Source organism: Rutidosis leptorrhynchoides, chromosome 5 (genome assembly GCF_046630445.1).
Source record: "Rutidosis leptorrhynchoides isolate AG116_Rl617_1_P2 chromosome 5, CSIRO_AGI_Rlap_v1, whole genome shotgun sequence".
Classification (NCBI taxonomy): Eukaryota; Viridiplantae; Streptophyta; class Magnoliopsida; order Asterales; family Asteraceae; genus Rutidosis; species Rutidosis leptorrhynchoides.
Window position 1 is genome coordinate 396,576,523 of NC_092337.1, and position 19,272 is coordinate 396,595,794.

Here is a 19,272-nt window from a genome sequence, read left to right on the forward strand (position 1 = left end):
GACTGTAAACCACAAATGCTACTATCATTGTTTATACCGCCGTATCAAAATCACTGATGTACAAAGTGTAAAGAATAAAGAAGTGATTCTAGTGTGTTTTATTTCAAGACTGTATTGCTTGAGGATAAGCAACGTTCAAGTGTGGGGATATTTGATAGTGCTCCAAATGAACATATATTTAGTATCAATATCCCTCCGATATGTAAAGATTTCAGTTGCAATTGTTCCATTTTCATGTAATATTCATTTATATTAAATAAGTGCGAAGACAAAAGGCGAAAACAACGAATTGAAGACGCAAAGGTCCAAAAAGCTCAAAAGTACAAGATACAATTAAAAAGGTTCAATTTATTGATAAGGAACGTCTAAAAATGACAAGAGTACAAGTTACGAAACGCAAAGTACAAAATATTTCAGCGTACGCAAGGACGTTCGAAAATCCGGAACCGGTACATGAACCAACTCTCAACGCTCGACGCAACGGAAAAAAAATTACGAGTCTACTATGTATATAAATATAATATAATATATAAATAATTATAAAAATTATTTATATATTATATATATTTAAATAAAAACCGTCGGCAGCCTTGGATCTTGAACTTGTGGGCTGGTTTTGGAACCTCCGCGACTTGTGGAGCTGGAAGGCCAAAATGGCCGCGACTTGCGGAGCAGTGAATTTCAGTTCTGGCTATAAAAGCTCTCGAGTTCTGCATGTAAAATATAAAAAAAAATATATAATAATAATAATACTCCCTAGTATAATATAAATAAATATATATATGTATATATATTATAGATTAGTGTTATATTAGATTAGTTTGGGTTATGTAAAAGTTATTTTTACGGGTTTTTAAAGTCGAAGCTCTGTCCGTGTAACACTACGCGATAAATAATCAATGTAAGCTATGTTCTCCTTTTTAAATTAATGTCTCGTACTTAAGTTATTATTATGCTTATTTAAAACGAAGTAATCATGATGTTGGGCTAATTACTAAAATTGGGCAATTGGGCTTTGTACCATAATTGGGGTTTGGACAAAAGAACGACACTTGTGGAAATTAGACTATGGGCTATTAATGGGCTTTATATTTGTTTAACTAAATGATAGTTTGTTAATGTTAATATAAAGATCTACAATTGGGCGTCCCTATAAATTACCATATACACTCAATCGGACACGATGGGCGGGGTATTTATATGTACGAATAATCGTTCATTTAACCGGACACGGGAATGGATTAATAGCCACTAGAATAATTAAAACAGGAGTGAAATTACATTCAAGGGTAATTGGTGTAATTGTTAACAAAGTAGTAAAACCTTGGTTTACACGCAGTCGATAACCTGGTGTATTCATTAAACAAAGTATTAAAACCTTGTTACAATTCGAATCCCCAATTAGTTGGAATATTTAACTTCAGGTATAATAATAATTTGACGAGGACACTTGCACTTTATATTTATGACTGATGGACTGTTATGGACGAAAACCAGACGGACATATTAAATAATCCAGGACAAAGGACAATTAACCCATGGGCATAAAACTAAAATCAACACGTCAAACACCATGATTACGGAAGTTTAAATAAGCATAATTCTTTTATTTCATATTTAATTTCCTTTATTTTATATTTAATTGCACTTCTAATTATCGTACTTTTTAATTATCGCAAATTTTATTTTATCGCATTTTTATTATTCGCAATTTCATTATCGTTATTTACTTTACGCTTTAATTTAAAGTCTTGTATTTATTTTATATTTTACATTAGGTTTTAACTGCGACTAAAGTCTTAAAATCGACAAACCGGTCATTAAACGGTAAACCCCCTTTTATATATTATTTTATATAATTATATATATTTTGTACAAATATAGTTGTTTAAAAATATAGTGTGCAATAAGCCCGCTCCCTGTGGAACGAACCGAACTTACTAAAAACTATACTACTCTACGATTAGGTACACTGCCTATAGTGTTGTAGCAAGGTTTAGGTATATCCATTTTGTAAATAAATAATTAAAACTTGTGTAATCTGTATCGCTTTTCGTATAAAAAATATAATACTATTTCGTACACCCCTCGCATAACATCAAGCCCCATCCAAAGTACCGGATGCGTTAGTACTTCAAAATTTATATCATGTCCGAAGGAGGATCCCGGAATGATGGGGATATTCTTATATGCATATTGTGAATGTCGGTTACCAGGTGTTCAATCCATATGAATGATATTTTTGTCTCTATGCATGGGACATATGTTTATGAGAAATGAAAATATGAAATCTTGTGGTCTATTAAAATTATGAAATGATTATTTATGATAAACTAATGAACTCACCAACCTTTTGGTTGACACTTGAAAGCATGTTTATTCTCAGGTATGAAAGAAATCTTCCGCTGTGCATTTGCTCATTTTAGAGATATTACTTGGAGTCATTCATGACATACTTCAAAAGACGTTGCATTCAAGTCATTGTATTCATCAAGATTATTATTAAGTCAATTATAGATAGATATATTATGAAATGGTATGCATGCCGTCAACTTTTGATGTAATGAAAGATTGTCTTTTTCAAAAACGAATGCAATGTTTGTAAAATGTATCATATAGAGGTCAAGTACCTCGCAATGTAATCAACTGTTGTGAATCATTTATAATCGATATGGACTTCGTCCAGATGGATTAGGATGGGTCTTCACAGTTGGTATCAGAGTGGTGGTCTTAGCGAACCATGTCTGCATTAGTGTGTCTAACTGATAAGTCGTTAGGATGCATTAGTGAGTCTGGACTTCGACCGTGTCTGCATGTCAAAAGTTTTGCTTATCATTTTGTGTCAAAAATTACCTGCTTATCATTCTTAGAGAATCACTTGCTTATTATTCTTAGACTAGACACGTTTTACTGCATTGACTGCATGAATAGTGTATAGACAAAATTCATATCTTAGCGTATCTGCTACTTTATATCTTAGCGTATCTGTTACTGTAACTTTGCCTGACAACTTCCGTAGATTCCTCCGTAACTTATGGGATTTTAGTATTATATATGCATATGTAAATTATGTATTGCAGGGTACCAATCTACATCCTATAATCTAATTCTTATCAAAAATCCTTCATCTGATCGTACGAGATGAATCCCTCAACCAGTTCGAATTCCTCGGATTCCGACAGCTATTTCGATATGGAGTTTCACCTAAGCTCCGAAAGCAGTGTCACCAGAATGAATCAACCAAATTCATCTGATGGGTTCGTAGTCGACTTAACCGATGGAGACGAGAAGAAGGCGATCCTTTCCACCAACCAACTTCACCTCTTGGTGAAGAACCTGATGCACTTATCGGTGAATCTATCCGAAACACCATTTTCACACTCATTTCCAAAGTATCTCGCCACGATTATATTCTATCTAAAATTCTAAATCTTATTCATCCACTCGTCCGAACCGACAATCATCTCGGTATAATAGAAGAAGTCAACGAGCTTCGCGCCCGAGTTGTAGCCTTGGAAAATATAGTGCAAAACGTACCAGCTTCAACAACATCACCGGCACCAACAGTATCACCAATATCAATACCAGTACCACCAACAACCCATGTTCAACATCTCACACCTCAATATCTCATTATGTACCTGGGGCATAATCATCAATCTGCGAATCGTTCTACATCATTTATCATCGTTCGACATGGCGATTACATAGATAATATATTCTTGTTCTAACGGTAAATCAAATGAGTTTAATATCATATTGACTCATTAAATCCATGATTACATCTGAAGAAAATATATATATGTATATATATTTTCATAAAGATTGTAATTAAAATTTTTTTTTTGTGCAAACTGTTAATTGTGAAAATATTTTAACGGGTAGGTAATACCCGAGGAATATTTAGATTTCACATTAATAAGTTACACGGTACATTCTTCGAATCTGATTCAACAGTCGTTTACTATCCTACTTACATCCACGATATACAAATCCGTACACCACAGAATAACCATATTCATCCAATTTCATATTTGGATTTTGATTTATCAGAATCCAACAAGTGGCATAATGAAGAAAACATTGGACAAAAATAAAATTTGTTAGAAACAAACAAATTAACCATGAGTAAATTTTGTTAAGAATCCACGCTAACTAATCCTAGCTAACTGTTCCTAGCTAACTGATTACACTTTAATTATCGCAATTTACATTCTCGCAATTTTATTTATAGTCATTTAATTTCTATTATTTACTTTACGCACTTTATTTATCATCATTTAATTTCTGTTATTTATTTTACGCACTTTAAATATCGGGACACGTATACAAGGTTTTGACATATCATATCGACGTATCTATATATATTATTTGAAATAACCATAGACACTCTATATGCAGTAATGTGGGAGTTAGCTATACAGGGTTGAGGTTGATTCTACCATAATATATATAGTTTGAGTTGTGATCGAGTCTGAGATGTATACGGGTCACGATACGTATTAATTAATTCGAATATTATATATTAAACTATATATGAATTATTGGACTGTAACTGTGGACTATCGACTGTGGACTAATAATATTGGACAATTAAAATGAATTAAAATATTGATTATAACATATGAAACTAAACAATTCTTCAAGTTTGCCACTTGATTTCATCCTAAACTTTATTTGTATCTTGACAATTATGATCTGCGTTCAAACCTTTCATGACTCTTGAAAACACCTCAATCGAGAGGATGAACCAACCGCACTTTATCTACGGAAGAAAAGATTGATGCATATAGTTATACACCTGAAAACACTCAGAACCTGAGTAAACGTTTAACACGTATCTGTGCTAATTCCTTTAGTGTTATTATTACCCAAAATAACTTGGTAATTCCTTTCAAAGTAGCAAATTTTGTCACAGCTCCAGCAAGTCAACTTCGACTTTTCGTTCTAAACAACCTTATTAACACTTTGATATATAGGTGTGCTCTTTTATTGTTACTGGGGAACCTTTCATATTCTACCATATTACCAGCAGACATACCGGCAATCTCGTTGTTTCTTGGTTTAAATCTCTCCGATAAATCATTATATTTATTCATTGAAACTCTATCATATACTCATCCGCATCTTGTAACAAGAATTGCCATACCAATTATCGGGAATCAACAATCAGTACTTTGAAAACTCACAACATATATACATCAACAGTTATATGTATAACATTTACCTCTTAGAATTATGGTCTTTTATTCTGAAATGTTGAACAGCACTCAGTCTACAAATCAATACTTTGAATATTGAAAAAGGCTGAATGAAGCAGCAGAAGCCGTAGACAACCGTAAACGACCTTAATCATCAGAAGTTTGATGATAAAGAATAGTATGTTGGAAAAGCTCAGAAAAGTTGGAACTGAAAAAAAAACAGATTGAGCAAATCATGAAGGGGACCAAGGCCAAATACAAGGGCCATACCATATATTCAAAGAATCCAAGTAATTCTGGATTCGATGAAACATTCAACAAATATCTTGCTCCGTACTCATGTTAAAATCTTGCGGAAAATCTTTCTTCATCAATCATCGAACTTAGAAATACCAAAATATCATCATAAATATCTTCGATATTTCTGAAGATATTTTCATAAATATTCTCGTTCGACATTATTTATCTTTTCGTGCTATCTATATTCCATCATAAAGGAAACTACTTTAGTTTCTAAATTTTTCCTTAAAATTTGAGTTTGAAATATGAATGTTATTGAAGTAATGTTGGGAATTGATGCATGAGTTAGTATAATATAATGACACTTGATCAACGTGATTATATTACAATAAGTCATGCTGAGTTTCTAAATGGAACATGATGATTCACAGATTATAACGTCATCATGTGTCATGTTACATAACTCTTTCATTCTAATTAACTTCTGAACATATCAAGAAAATATATTCTTGATAGTTCTATTCTCAGTGATTCTGGTAAATTGACAAATCAAATCATGCCATTACGTTCCTTCTTGTTTAGAACATTAAGTTCATTTGAAACTCCATACTTACGAATTCTGGACCATTACTCGCTTTACTAGAGATGAGAGGATAATAAAAAGGCAAAGAGCCCCAAAATATAAGAGAAAATATAAGGCCCAATAGCAACACAAAGGTTACAAACCGTGAATAGTATTACGAATAGCAATATAAAGACATGGTAGAATTAAGAATAGTATCACCCCAAGGTAATAGTGGAAGTAAACAGATTCTTCTGGTGGAAGATTAAAAAGAAGGATGACAAAAATGATAATTAGAAAAATATCAAGGATTAGAACTGGATGAAGCAATTTCACAATCGTTTGGATGTATGAACTAGGGAAGAAAGTATAATAATGGTGAGAATAATGGAACGGAAGAGTTTAATTTATAATGAAAATATCAGACAGAGTAATCGAGGCAGATCACGGTATTTAATTTTAGAGATCTTAATTTCCTTATTCGTCGAAGAATCAAATCTTTTAGATTTCGAAAATTTTCTTTATATCCCTTGAATTCCGGAATTCAACCAAGACAATGTCAAAAGCTATGACGCACCTTATTTTTCTAAATTCAACCTGACTACGTCAAAAGCTAAGACAAATCTTTACTTCTTTATTTCACTCTTTTGTAATAACTTCACTCGTACTCTTCGAATAATCGAATTGTTTTATCCATATTACTCAATGATAATAAAACTCTATTTATCAACTCATATTCGTCATGAAAACATTTTTATTATTAGCCATGACCACCTCACTCAAATTTCGGGATGAAATTTCTTTAACGGGTAGGTACTGTGACGACCCGGGAATTTCTGACCAAATTTAAACTTAATCTTTATATGATTTCAATACGATAAGCAAAGTATGTAATGTTGAGTCTAGAAAATTTTGGATCGACGTTCATATATTCAATTGACCTTCGACTACTTTTGACGATTCACGAACTACTAATTGTAAATAGATATGTGTGTATATATATAAATAATAATTTGAAATATAACTTGAAGTATTATATGATATTATAATAATTATTATTTAAAATATAACTATATATACAAATAAAGTATATTGAATATATATTTATAGTTTCGAATTTATTTAGTAAACAATAGGAGTACTCGTTTATCATTCGATGGTTATTTAACAAGTTAAAATCAAACTTATGTGATTTTAAAATAAAAGGTGATCCGAAAATAAGTAATATAAAATTTTAGCTTTATTAAAAATATATTTAGAATTTATTAAATTAATTTTAAAAATATTTATAGTTGGGATCGAACTCGAATGACATATCAATTTATAAGATTGATATTAAAAAATTAAAAACAAACTTTTGATAAGATATAAATTAACGTTTGTCCATAATTAGATTGTGTACGATTTAGACTTACTAAATATATATATATATATATATATATATATATATATATATATATATATATTTTACTTTGTCGATTCAAATTTTAACACTCCGTACATATTACTTGAAATTAAAATCAAATAATAAGACTAACCTTTTTTAATCAGATTTTACACCATTAATAATCAGAGTAAATAAACATACTTAATTTAAAATTTTAGGATTTTACTGATAACTTTTATCCGCCCCTAAATATCAACAGAGAGCACGAAACCTAGTGCGTGAAAATAGTGTCGGTAGAGAATCTATTTCTATTACTCCCGTGAAGGAATTATTAAAGGCAAGGAATTATTAAAGTCAGTGTTTCTTTTCTTCACTACCTATTACCTATTACCTATTTCTATATAATATACATATCCATACATGAATGGCACCCAACACTCTTTCTTCTTCCTTTCTTCTATATTTTTCTGTCGACATCATAGCAACCACACAACCACGTTATCAACCGCCACCTAAGGTCTCTTTTTGCTAGTAATCGGGTCACCTTTAAACCAGACCAACCCGTCACCCATTTAATCAATATCGATGATAACCATCAAGAGATCATCACAGAACACCATCACCATTATCATCTTTCTATATCTGTTTCGGTCCAAGAACAAAAATCACCAATCACCTTCACTCCACCATCGAGACAACCACCGACCATTGACATCACCAAGCTCTATTGGTCACCATCATCTCCAACCAAAACCCACTTGATTATCACCCTAAATCGCCAACGACAACCACCCATGAAACCATCACCACCTCTTAAAAACCACCTTAATCATCTCGTCACCCTAATGTAGTAATTCTGTTTCATTTTCAAACAAAACCACCAGGTACATTTTGTTCATTTCCATCATATACCATAATCCATCTCTCATCCTCTCTCTCCCTCACCTCTTCTTATACGTTCATCACCATTGTTAAACCCACAAAAAGACTGTTGCACTTTATTCTAGTTTCTGTTGAAATGACACCGGAACACCACCGCTAGCTACAGCTATTCTCCTGTTTAAATCACCACCGATCACCTCATTTTTTTTCTTCTCTCGTTATGCTCCTATTTCAGTTGACGAGCTACTGTTGCAGCTGTAATTTCTGTTTCTCCTACAGTATTAATAAAATGATGAAAGTGATGGTCACTAATTACCCCTCAATTCCACTTGCAACTAAATCGAATTTTTTTATAACACTTTATCAAATTTCCATGACAAGTGGTGTACATGTGGGACTAGGAAATCCTTTATAGTCAACCAAAAGAAATGGCCACCTAAGTGGCGTGTTAATTTTTTTTTTAATAATAATGATGATACACTAAAAGTTGATGATGAAGATAAGAAGGTGATGATGATTACGCTTGATGATCTTGATGATGATGGTGAAAACGATGCTAGAACACCTTTGATAACGTGATGGTGATTTGATCATGAAAGAACGATGATGAGGATTAAACGTAACCGATAATCATGAATTCATATTTTATGAGAATGATGATGATGCCGTAGGGTTAGAAAATGATGATAGTTAAATAATGATCACATAATGATGTTAATGGCTTCTGTAATGTTGAATGGTGTATGATGTATGATGATGTACATGAATGATGGCATGATGATGAAGAGATATATGAATGATGATGTATAAGAATGATGATGACGGTCGGATGATGTTATGATGATGATGATGATGATGATGTTACACAATTACTATTGTACGCCTACTTGGTTTGATTGTTTCTGTCTTCAAGCAAACTGCAGTACTACCCAAAATCCATCAAACAAATGGATTAGATTATGCTAATAGGTTTAATTATTGATCCAATTAATCACTCTCATGGACTTATTAGTTGGGCTCCTTTCTAATTAGTTGGGCTATATTTTTTTTTAGGCTTTTAATGGACATAGATAGTAATGATGATGATACGGGATATTGACGGATGATGATGATCGTGGTTCGGTTAGGATGACTCAAAATTTCCTTGCCAAGCTAAAAAAAAAAAGAATAGGAATTTAGATAGAAGGACATGAAGCAGAGGAATGGTTAGGACTGTTATCGGGTTAGCGGGACGTCGCGGGTTCAAAACCGGACTTGGGCATTTTTGTTAGGACTACTTCTTTGAGGTAGTTTACTTATTACTCATAACTATTATTATTAATATTATTATTATTATTATTATTATTATTATTATTATTTTTAACATTATTATTACTATTTTTAGTATTATTATAATTAGGATTTTAATAAACAAATGATATTTATATAAATATATATATATATATATATATATATATATATATATATATATATATATATATATATATATATATTTTTACATATATCATAACTATACTAATATTACATATTGATTTAAATAAAATGTTATTATTATAACATATCAACTAAATTATATATAATAGATAAACATATTTTAATATAATCATATATATAAGAATATTAATTATTTATTTAAAATAACATACAAATTATTAAGTATATTAATATTAATATATGAAACTTGTTTAATTGTTATTATATGTGTTAATATATACATAAATGATATAGGTTCGTGAATCCGAGGACAACCCTGCATTGTTCAGTTCCGTCGTATGCATATTTTTACTACAAAATATCGTATTGTGAGTTTCATTTTCCCTTTTTACTCTTTACATTTTTGGGCTGAGAATACATGCAAATGCTTTATTAAATGTTTTACAATATTTATATGTGTGAGTTTCATTTGCTCCCTTTTACTCTTTACATTTTTGAGACTGAGAATACATGCGCTGCTTTTATAAATGTTTTACGAAATAGACACAAGTAATCGAAACTACATTCTATGGTTGGATTATCGAATCGAATATGCCCCTTTTTATTAAGTCTGGTAATCTAAGAATTAGGGAACAGACAACCTAATTGACGCGAACTCTAAAGATAGATCTATCGGGCCCAACAAGCCCCATCCAAAGTACCGGATGCTTTAGTACTTCAAAATTTATATCATGTCCGAAGGAGGATCCCGGAATGATGGGGATATTCTTATATGCATATTGTAAATGTCGGTTACCAGGTGTTCAATCCATATGAATGATATTTTTGTCTCTATGCATGGGACGTATGTTTATGAGAAATGAAAATATGAAATCTTGTGGTCTATTAAAATTATGAAATGATTATTTATGATAAACTAATGAACTCACCAACCTTTTGGTTGACACTTGAAAGCATGTTTATTCTCAGGTATGAAAGAAATCTTCCGCTGTGCATTTGCTCATTTTAGAGATATTACTTGGAGTCATTCATGACATACTTCAAAAGACGTTGCATTCAAGTCATTGTATTCATCAAGATTATTATTAAGTCAATTATAGATAGATATATTATGAAATGGTATGCATGCCGTCAACTTTTGATGTAATGAAAGATTGTCTTTTTCAAAAACGAATGCAATGTTTGTAAAATGTATCATATAGAGGTCAAGTACCTCGCAATGTAATCAACTGTTGTGAATCGTTTATAATCGATATGGACTTCGTCCAGATGGATTAGGATGGGTCTTCACAGCACATGAGTTCAAACGGTATATTCCAATTTGGAGTTATCATGATTAGCACATTAGTGAGTTTTTCTTTAAGAATATTAAATGATTTGATGCATTCATCTGAAAAGATGAATGGAGCATCTTTTTCTAGGAGTTTATTCATAGGAGTGGCAATTTTAGAAAAATCTTTTATGAAACGTCGGTAAAAACCGGCATGCCCTAGAAAACTCCTAACTCCTCTAACATTGGTGGGATGTGGAAGTTTAGCAATTACATCTACTTTAGCTCTATCCACTTCAATTCCTTCCTTTGAAATTTTATGACCAAGAACGATGCCTTCTTTAACCATGAAATGACATTTCTCCCAATTAAGTACTAGATTTGATTGTTCGCATCTAATAAGCATTCATTCAAGATTAACTAGACATGATTCAAATGTATCACCGAAGACTAAAAAGTCATCCATGAAAACTTCCATGCATTCTTCTATCATGTCGTGAAAAATCGCCATCATGCACCTTTGAAAGGTTGCAGGGGCGTTGCAAAGTCGAAATGGCGTGCGTTTGTAAGCAAAAGTACCATAAGGGCACGTGAACGTGGTTTTCTCTTGATCCTCGGGTGCTATTGGAATTTGAAAATATCCGGAAAAACCATCAAGAAAACAATAGTAACTATTTTCGGCTAATCTTTCCAACATTTGATCAATAAAAGGTAAGGAAAAGTGATCTTTTCTGGTGGCGTCATTTAATTTTCTATAATCAATACAAACACGCCATCCTGTTACAGTCCTAGTAGGAATAAGCTCATTTTTTTCATTTGTGATGACAGTCGTGCCACCCTTCTTAGGTACACATTGAACTAGGCTTACCCATAGACTATCAGAGATTGGATAAATTAAACCTGCATCTAGCAGTTTAATAATTTCTTTCTTAACAACATCTTGCATATTAGGATTTAGTCTTCGTCGGCATTGCACATACGTTTTATGACCTTCTTCCATAAGGATTTTATGTGTGCAATACGAAGGACTTATGCCTTTAATATCATGAATCTTCCATGCAATAGCTGGTTTATGAGCTTTTAGCACAGAAATAAGTTGAGATTTTTCATTTTCAGTAAGAGAAGACGATATCATTACAGGTAATTCAGATTCACCATGTAAATAAGATTATTCCAAATGGTTTGGAAGTGGCTTTAACTCTAATGTCGGTGGTTCTTCTATCGATGATTTGTATCGATATCTGTCTTGCTCTTTTAACATTTGAATTTCTTCTATTGTTAGTTCATATCCATTAGCCATGAGTGCGGCTAATATTTCAGCTTCATCAATTGGTTCAGTTCCTTCTCCTAAAGAACATTCTATTGTTCCTTGTAATTCTGGAAATTCTTCTAACAATTCTGCATGTGAATCTATAGTTTGAATATAATAACACGTATCATCTGCAGATTGCGGTTGTTGCATGGCTCTATCAACAGAAAAGGTAACACTCTCGTCCTCTATACTTAGGGTCAATTTCTTACCGAACACGTCTATTATTGCTTTAGCCGTGTTTAAGAATGGTCTTCCTAATATGAGAGGAACTCGAGAATCTTCTTCCATGTCCAAAATAACAAAATCTACTGGAAATACTAAAGTACCAACTTTAACTAGCATGTTCTCCATTATCCCTCTAGGATATTTTACTGATCGATCGGCTAGTTGTATGCTTATTCGTGTTGGTTTCAATTCTCCAAGGTCTAGTTTAGCGTATAATGAATATGGCATTAAATTTATACTAGCACCTAAGTCGGCCAATGCTTCTATTGAACTAAGACTACCCAAAAAAATATGGAATTGTAAAACTTCCTGGATCAGAGAGTTTTTCTGGTATCTTATTCAACAGTACTGCAGAACAATTAGCATTCATAGTAACAGTCGAGAGTTCTTCCATTTTCTTTCTATTTGTGATTAGATCTTTCAAGAATTTAGCATATCTTGGCATTCCTGAAATTACATCAATGAAAGGAAGATTTACATTTATTTGTTTAAACATATCCAAGAATTTGGATTGCTCGGCTTCAAGTCTATCTTTTCTCATTTTACTCGGGTAAGGAAGTGGTGGTTGGTATGGTTTAATATAAGGTTTAGCCTTAACTGTGTCATCTTTATTAACCTTTTCAACTACCGGTTCTGTTTCTTTATCTTATTCAGGTTGTGGTTCTTGTGGAGTAGGAATAGAGTCATCAAAAATTACCGGTATTTCAGGTGGTTTAAGTGTAATACCACAACTTGTGGTAATGGCTTTAGCTGTTTCATTTCGGGGGTTAGCATTTGTATCGCTAGGTAGACTTCCCAGTTTTCTTTCACCTATCAACCGTGCTAGGTTGCTTACTTCTTGTTCCAAATTTTGAATAGAAGCTTGTTGATTTCTAAATGCTTGAGCATTTTATTCATTGGTTTGTTTCTGAGATGTGAAAAACTGCGTTTGAGATTCAACTAGCTTCGACATCATATCTTCTAAATTTGGCTTTTTATCATCGGTTTGTGGTGGTTTATTTTGAAAAATAGGTCTTTGCTGATTGTAAGTATTATTAGATACTTGTTAATTGCTAGGACCTTGTTGGTTGTTGTATGAAACATTTCAGTTATAATTCTGGTTTTGATTGTAGATTGGTCTTGGCGGTTGATAATTATTCTGATAATTATTTCCAGGCCTTTGGTTCATGTATGAAACATTCGCTCTTTGTTACATTGTTTGTTCAATACTGAGACAATCTTTTGTCAAATGTGGTCCTCCACACTGCTCACAACTAATTCTTATTGAGTGAATATCTTTAGTCATCTTTTCCATTCATCTCTTGACAGCATCTATCTTTGCGAAAATGGAATCTAAGTCATGGCTAGAATCGGCTCTAGCTGTTTTAGATGATCTAACGATATCTTTTTCTTGGTGCCACTCATGTGAGTGGGAAGCAGTGTTATCAATAATTTTGTAAGCTTCAGTTGCGGTTTTCTTCATAATGGAACCACCAGCTGCTATATCGATGTCTTTTCTTGTAGTGATGTCGCATCCTTGGTAGAATATTTTTACTATTTGATAAGTGTCTAAACCATGTTGCGGACATCTTCTCAATAACTTTCCAAATCTTGTCCACGCCTCATACAGAGTTTCATTTGGCTTTTGCGTGAACGTAACTATTTCTCCTTGAAGTCTTACGGCTTTAGATGCCGGAAAGAATTGTTTAAGAAATTTTTCAACTAAAACATCACATGTATCAATCGCCCCTTCAGGTAACGATTCTAACCAATCTTTGGCTTCTCCCTTTAAAGTCCAGGGAAATAACATGAGATATATCTGTTCATCCTTAACTTCTCGGATTTTAAATAGAGTACAGATCATATTAAAGGTACGAAGATGTTCGTTTGGATCTTCCTTCAGCGCACCACTAAATTGGCATTGATTAGTTACCATGTGTAGGATTTGTCCTTTGATTTCATAATCTGGCGCATTAATGCCTGGTTGAGTAATTGCGTGACCTTGGCCAGTGCGTTTAGCTCTCATTCGGTCTTCCATACTTAGAGGTTCCAGATTTTCCATGATTGAATTTGTTGAATCTGAATCACTAGAGGATTTTGATTTAATGGTTTGTTCCTCGACAATCTCTGTTTGAATGATTGGTGGTTCTGGAGAAAAGATTAATGGTTCAGGATCTCTGAATTGTCCCTGAATATCCTCCGGATTCTCAATTGTGAGGTCGGGTTCAAAAAATGGATTATCGTAAATTTGAATTGGAGTACTTGGTCGACTTGATGACGATTCTAAAGAAAAATCAACGGCGACAATATTGGCTAGATGTCTTGATCTGGTTATAGGTGGTGAACGTATGAAAGGTGGTGAACGTTTTACTCGGTGCATTCACTGAATATCCTATTAGTTATAAAAGATAAAAATTATATAAGTTATCAAATTAATAGACTTTTCTGATTTTGCCCACGTTTCGAATAGCCAATAGATGCAGCAGGTAGCCAGGACCCTTTAAATCGGAAGCCTACAACTCGCCACTAACAAATCCAACTATTACTACGAACCAGAAAATTTTGGATGTCTATCAATTTAACCGCTTAAAATAATTTTTTGTCGAAATTTTAAAGAAATTTTAGAGAAGAAATAGAAAATTCTATATCCTAAAAAAAACTAGAGTGTAGAGAAATAAGAAAGAAAAAGAGTGCGTCGAAAAACGTCGAAAAATAATAGGTTGGAAAAAAAGAACGTAGCGCGTCGAAACTTAAAAGTCTAAAAACTAAAAATTAAAAATTACGTCTAAAAGTATTAAAGCTTAAAGAAAATTCTATATCCAAAACGGCAATAACTTAAAAAAGTACTAAAATCTTAAAACGGCGTCGCAAAATTCTAAAGCACTTAAATCTTAGTCTAAAGAAAAAGCACTTAAGGGATTTTACGGCAAAGCCTAAAAATCTAGAAATAAAAATAACTACGGCAAAAACTATATTAAAACTAATTATGAGTGAAAAATATAAATATTACGAATAAACGATTAAAAAGATATAAATATAAAAAGAAACTTAAATTTATAAAAATACAATTTTTACAAAAATATTATTTTTATATTATTTATTTTATAAAAGTATCAATTTTATATAATTAATAAAACTATTAAAACTTAATATTACAATTTAAATAATAAAACTAAAACTAATATTAAAAACTAATTAAATAATTAAAACCTAATTAGGGTTAAATAATAATAATTAATAATAAACTTAACCCTAATTTCGTACGTACTAGGATTAGGGCAGTCAAATCACTCCATGCGATCGCATGGAGTGGTAGTTAAAAGTTCATGCGGTCGCATGAATTAGGAAATCGGGCCAGATTGTTTGGGTTTCTACAGTGTAGCCCGTTTACATTTTTATTTTTTAATTTTTATTTTTTTCTGTTTTTAATTTTCTGCTTTATAAATATATAAAGTATTTATATAAAATAAATAAAAACTTATATTTTTACAAAAAAAAACTACCTATTAGTTTTTGTAACTAAAAGAAAATACAAACTTTTTAATTTTTTAATATTTTGAACAACTCTTAAAAATATATATATTTTGTTTTTCTTTTTATATTTTTGTATTTTTAATATTTAAAACGTATTTTTATAAAAGTAAATTAAAAATCTTTTATATATATATATATATATATATATATATATATATATATATATATATATATATATATATATATATATATATATATAGCGTTTCGCTTCCGGCGTTTAAGCAGTCCCCGACAGCGACGCCAAAAATATTTGATGTGCGTAGAGGTGTATACGAAATAGTTATATATTTACTACAAAATACTATTAAATACGATACAATTTTACACAAGTTATTTATTTATTTATAGAGTGGATATACCTAAACCTTGCTATAACACTTATAGGCAGTGTACCTAATCGTACAGTAGTGTAGTTTTTAGTAAGTCCGGTTCGTTCTACAGGGAGCTAGCCAAGTTTAACGCTATATTTTTAAAAACTATATTTGTAAATATATAAATATATATATAAGTAGTATTATTATTATAAAAGGGGGGGTTTTTACCGTTTAATGATCGGTTTGTCGATTTTAAAACTTTAGTCGCAGTTAAAACCTAATGTAAAATATTAAAAATAAATACAACTTAATTTAAAGCGTAAATTAAATGACAATAATTAAAGTGCAATAAATTAAAGTGCGATAAATAAAATGACAATAAATAAAATTGCGATAATTAAAAAGTACGATAATTAAAAGTGCAATTAAATAAAATGACAGTAAATAAAAGTGCGATAAAAATATGAAATAAAGGAATTATGCTTATTTAAACTTCTGTAATTATGATGTTTGACGTGTTAATTTTAGTTTATTACCATGGGTTAATTGTCCTTTGTCCTGGATTATTCAATATGTCCATCTGGTTTTTGTCCATATGTAACACCCGTTTTCAGTTACGAGTTATTTCGAACGACATTCAAAATACGAGGCATGTAAGTGTATATTTGGATCCCAAATAAACTTGGAGTTGATGTTCTAAAACCTTACCATTGGATAGTAAATCTCATTACATTTCCAATGATATTTGATTCGTCGAAAATGGAGTTACGGTTTGAAAGTTACGACCAAAACAAGTTCAGTTTCAGACTCAGTTCATTGGGACTCCGTCCAGACTTTGGGACGCCGTCCAACAATGAAGGTTAGGACACCGTCCAAGCTTTTTGGACGCCGTCCAGAAGGCCTGACGGGCCAGCAGCTTTATTTTACTCAAATTAAAAGGGTTATTTGGGCCTTTTCACTTGGGGTCGGTTTGGGATCATCAAAAATGATCTAGAACTCCATTTGGAGCTCATTCTCACCCATACAAAACACTCTCATCTTATTTTAGAGAGAGAGGGTTAATTTAGAGTGAGAAAGCTTGGTTTGGTAAGAAGATGAGCGTTTCGGGTCAAAGCTCGAGAGTTAAAGTTGTTCCTTTCATTCACGGCTACATTTTGGTAGTATTGGTAAGTCTCAACTCCGAATTTCATTGTTATGATTCTTGTGTTCATTTAGGGTTTGAGCTTGTTATTTGTAAAACCCTTTTAGATGATGAAGAGGGTTTATGGAAACCCACTATTTTGATATTTTGCGGATTTTGGGTTGGTTAATGATTTAAGTATGTTTAAGGTTTGTAAGTGGGGTATAATCACTAGTATTAGTGATTTTAGGAGTGTTGGAACTTGTAAGACCCATTTGGGGGTAAAATGGGTAAATTTGGGTTATGTTGAGATAAGGAAAACCCTAATAGCTATGATCTAGGGTTTGGCCATGTGAATTGAAGTTGTAAGTGTTAAATTGTGTTGATTAGTCATTAATACACTTATAAATGATGGAACAATTATAAATGGGTCATGTTTGGCTAAAATGGTATGTATAAGTGTTGAAATGGGTCAAATGAGTTAAGGTTGACCTAATTGGGTGAAATGGGTATGAAACACCCTAAGTTTGTGCTAATTGGTGTTAGTAGACTTACATCACTAGTTTTAGTAATTAAAGATGAGTCTTGGCCATTTTATGGGCGGTTTTGGGTGTGAGTGAGTATTGTGGTTAATTCCACAAGTTGTGTATTGAATGTGTACTTATGTATTAGGTACCTTGCTCGAAGCATACGGAAGTGCTAAATCACCACCGACGTGATAAGGTGAGTGGAATAATTATATGTGTAGGTATATAATGTATCTATTTGTTGTAGCGTGAAATGTGTAGTGTCGAGGTGTTAAGACACCACGTTTCACGTGAAGAGTGTAGCATCGAGGTGTTAAGATGCCACTCGGGTGTAGCATCGAGGTGTTAAGATGCCACCTAGGAGTGTAGTGTCGAGGTGTTAAGACACCACTCCGTAAAATAATGAGTGAAGCATCGAGGTGTTAAGATGCCACTCGGGGTGAAGTGTCGAGGTGTTAAGGTGCCACCCTAGGGGTTAGTGGTGCGAGGTGTTAAGTGCCCTAACGGATGTTGTGAACACCGATGGCGTTTTCGCGAGCGCCGTTCCCTTGTACTATTGGTTAACCATGGTTATTGTGTTGTAGTGTAAGCATATTACTTTGTTCATGTTATATATGCTTGTGTTATGCTAGCATGATTATTGGAGGTTATAGCTTGTATTTGTGATGATAAGCTAATTGTGTTTGCTAGCATGTTTGCGATATTTGTGTACGTGATTGCAAGTAGGTATATTATATATGTATGTGTATAATTATTGCATTCACTAAGCTTTTAGCTTACCCCTCTCGTTGTTTACCTTTTTACAGGTATTGTGTTAATGATGCTAGCTAGTTGTTAGACTAGACGTGCAGGAGCTGTTGGGATTGATGGGGTAGCTTTCGGATAATTGGACGCGGATGGGGGTTTTGGTAGACCCCGGGATTATGCTCTTGGTATCGGGTTGGGTTGTGGAGTCCTAATCTGTCTAAAGAAATAAATGGGTCGAAATCGCAACATTATTTGTAAAACGGGTCATTGTGGGCCCGGTGTTGTAAAACTTGTTTTTATGGTGGAAATATCTTAGTTTTACTTAATATGACATATTGTGAAATTGGTTACGTTTAAAAGTGTCGGGAATCGGGTTTTCCACTCGCGTGTAAATAAAAACTGATCAGTCCACTTTAGTTCATTTGGACGCCATCTAAAATCATGGGACGCCGTCCTGGTCTTCATCTCTGGAAGCCGTCCAGATTATGGGACGCCATCCAGATACGCTGTCTGACAAAAAAAATTTTTAAGGCGTGTT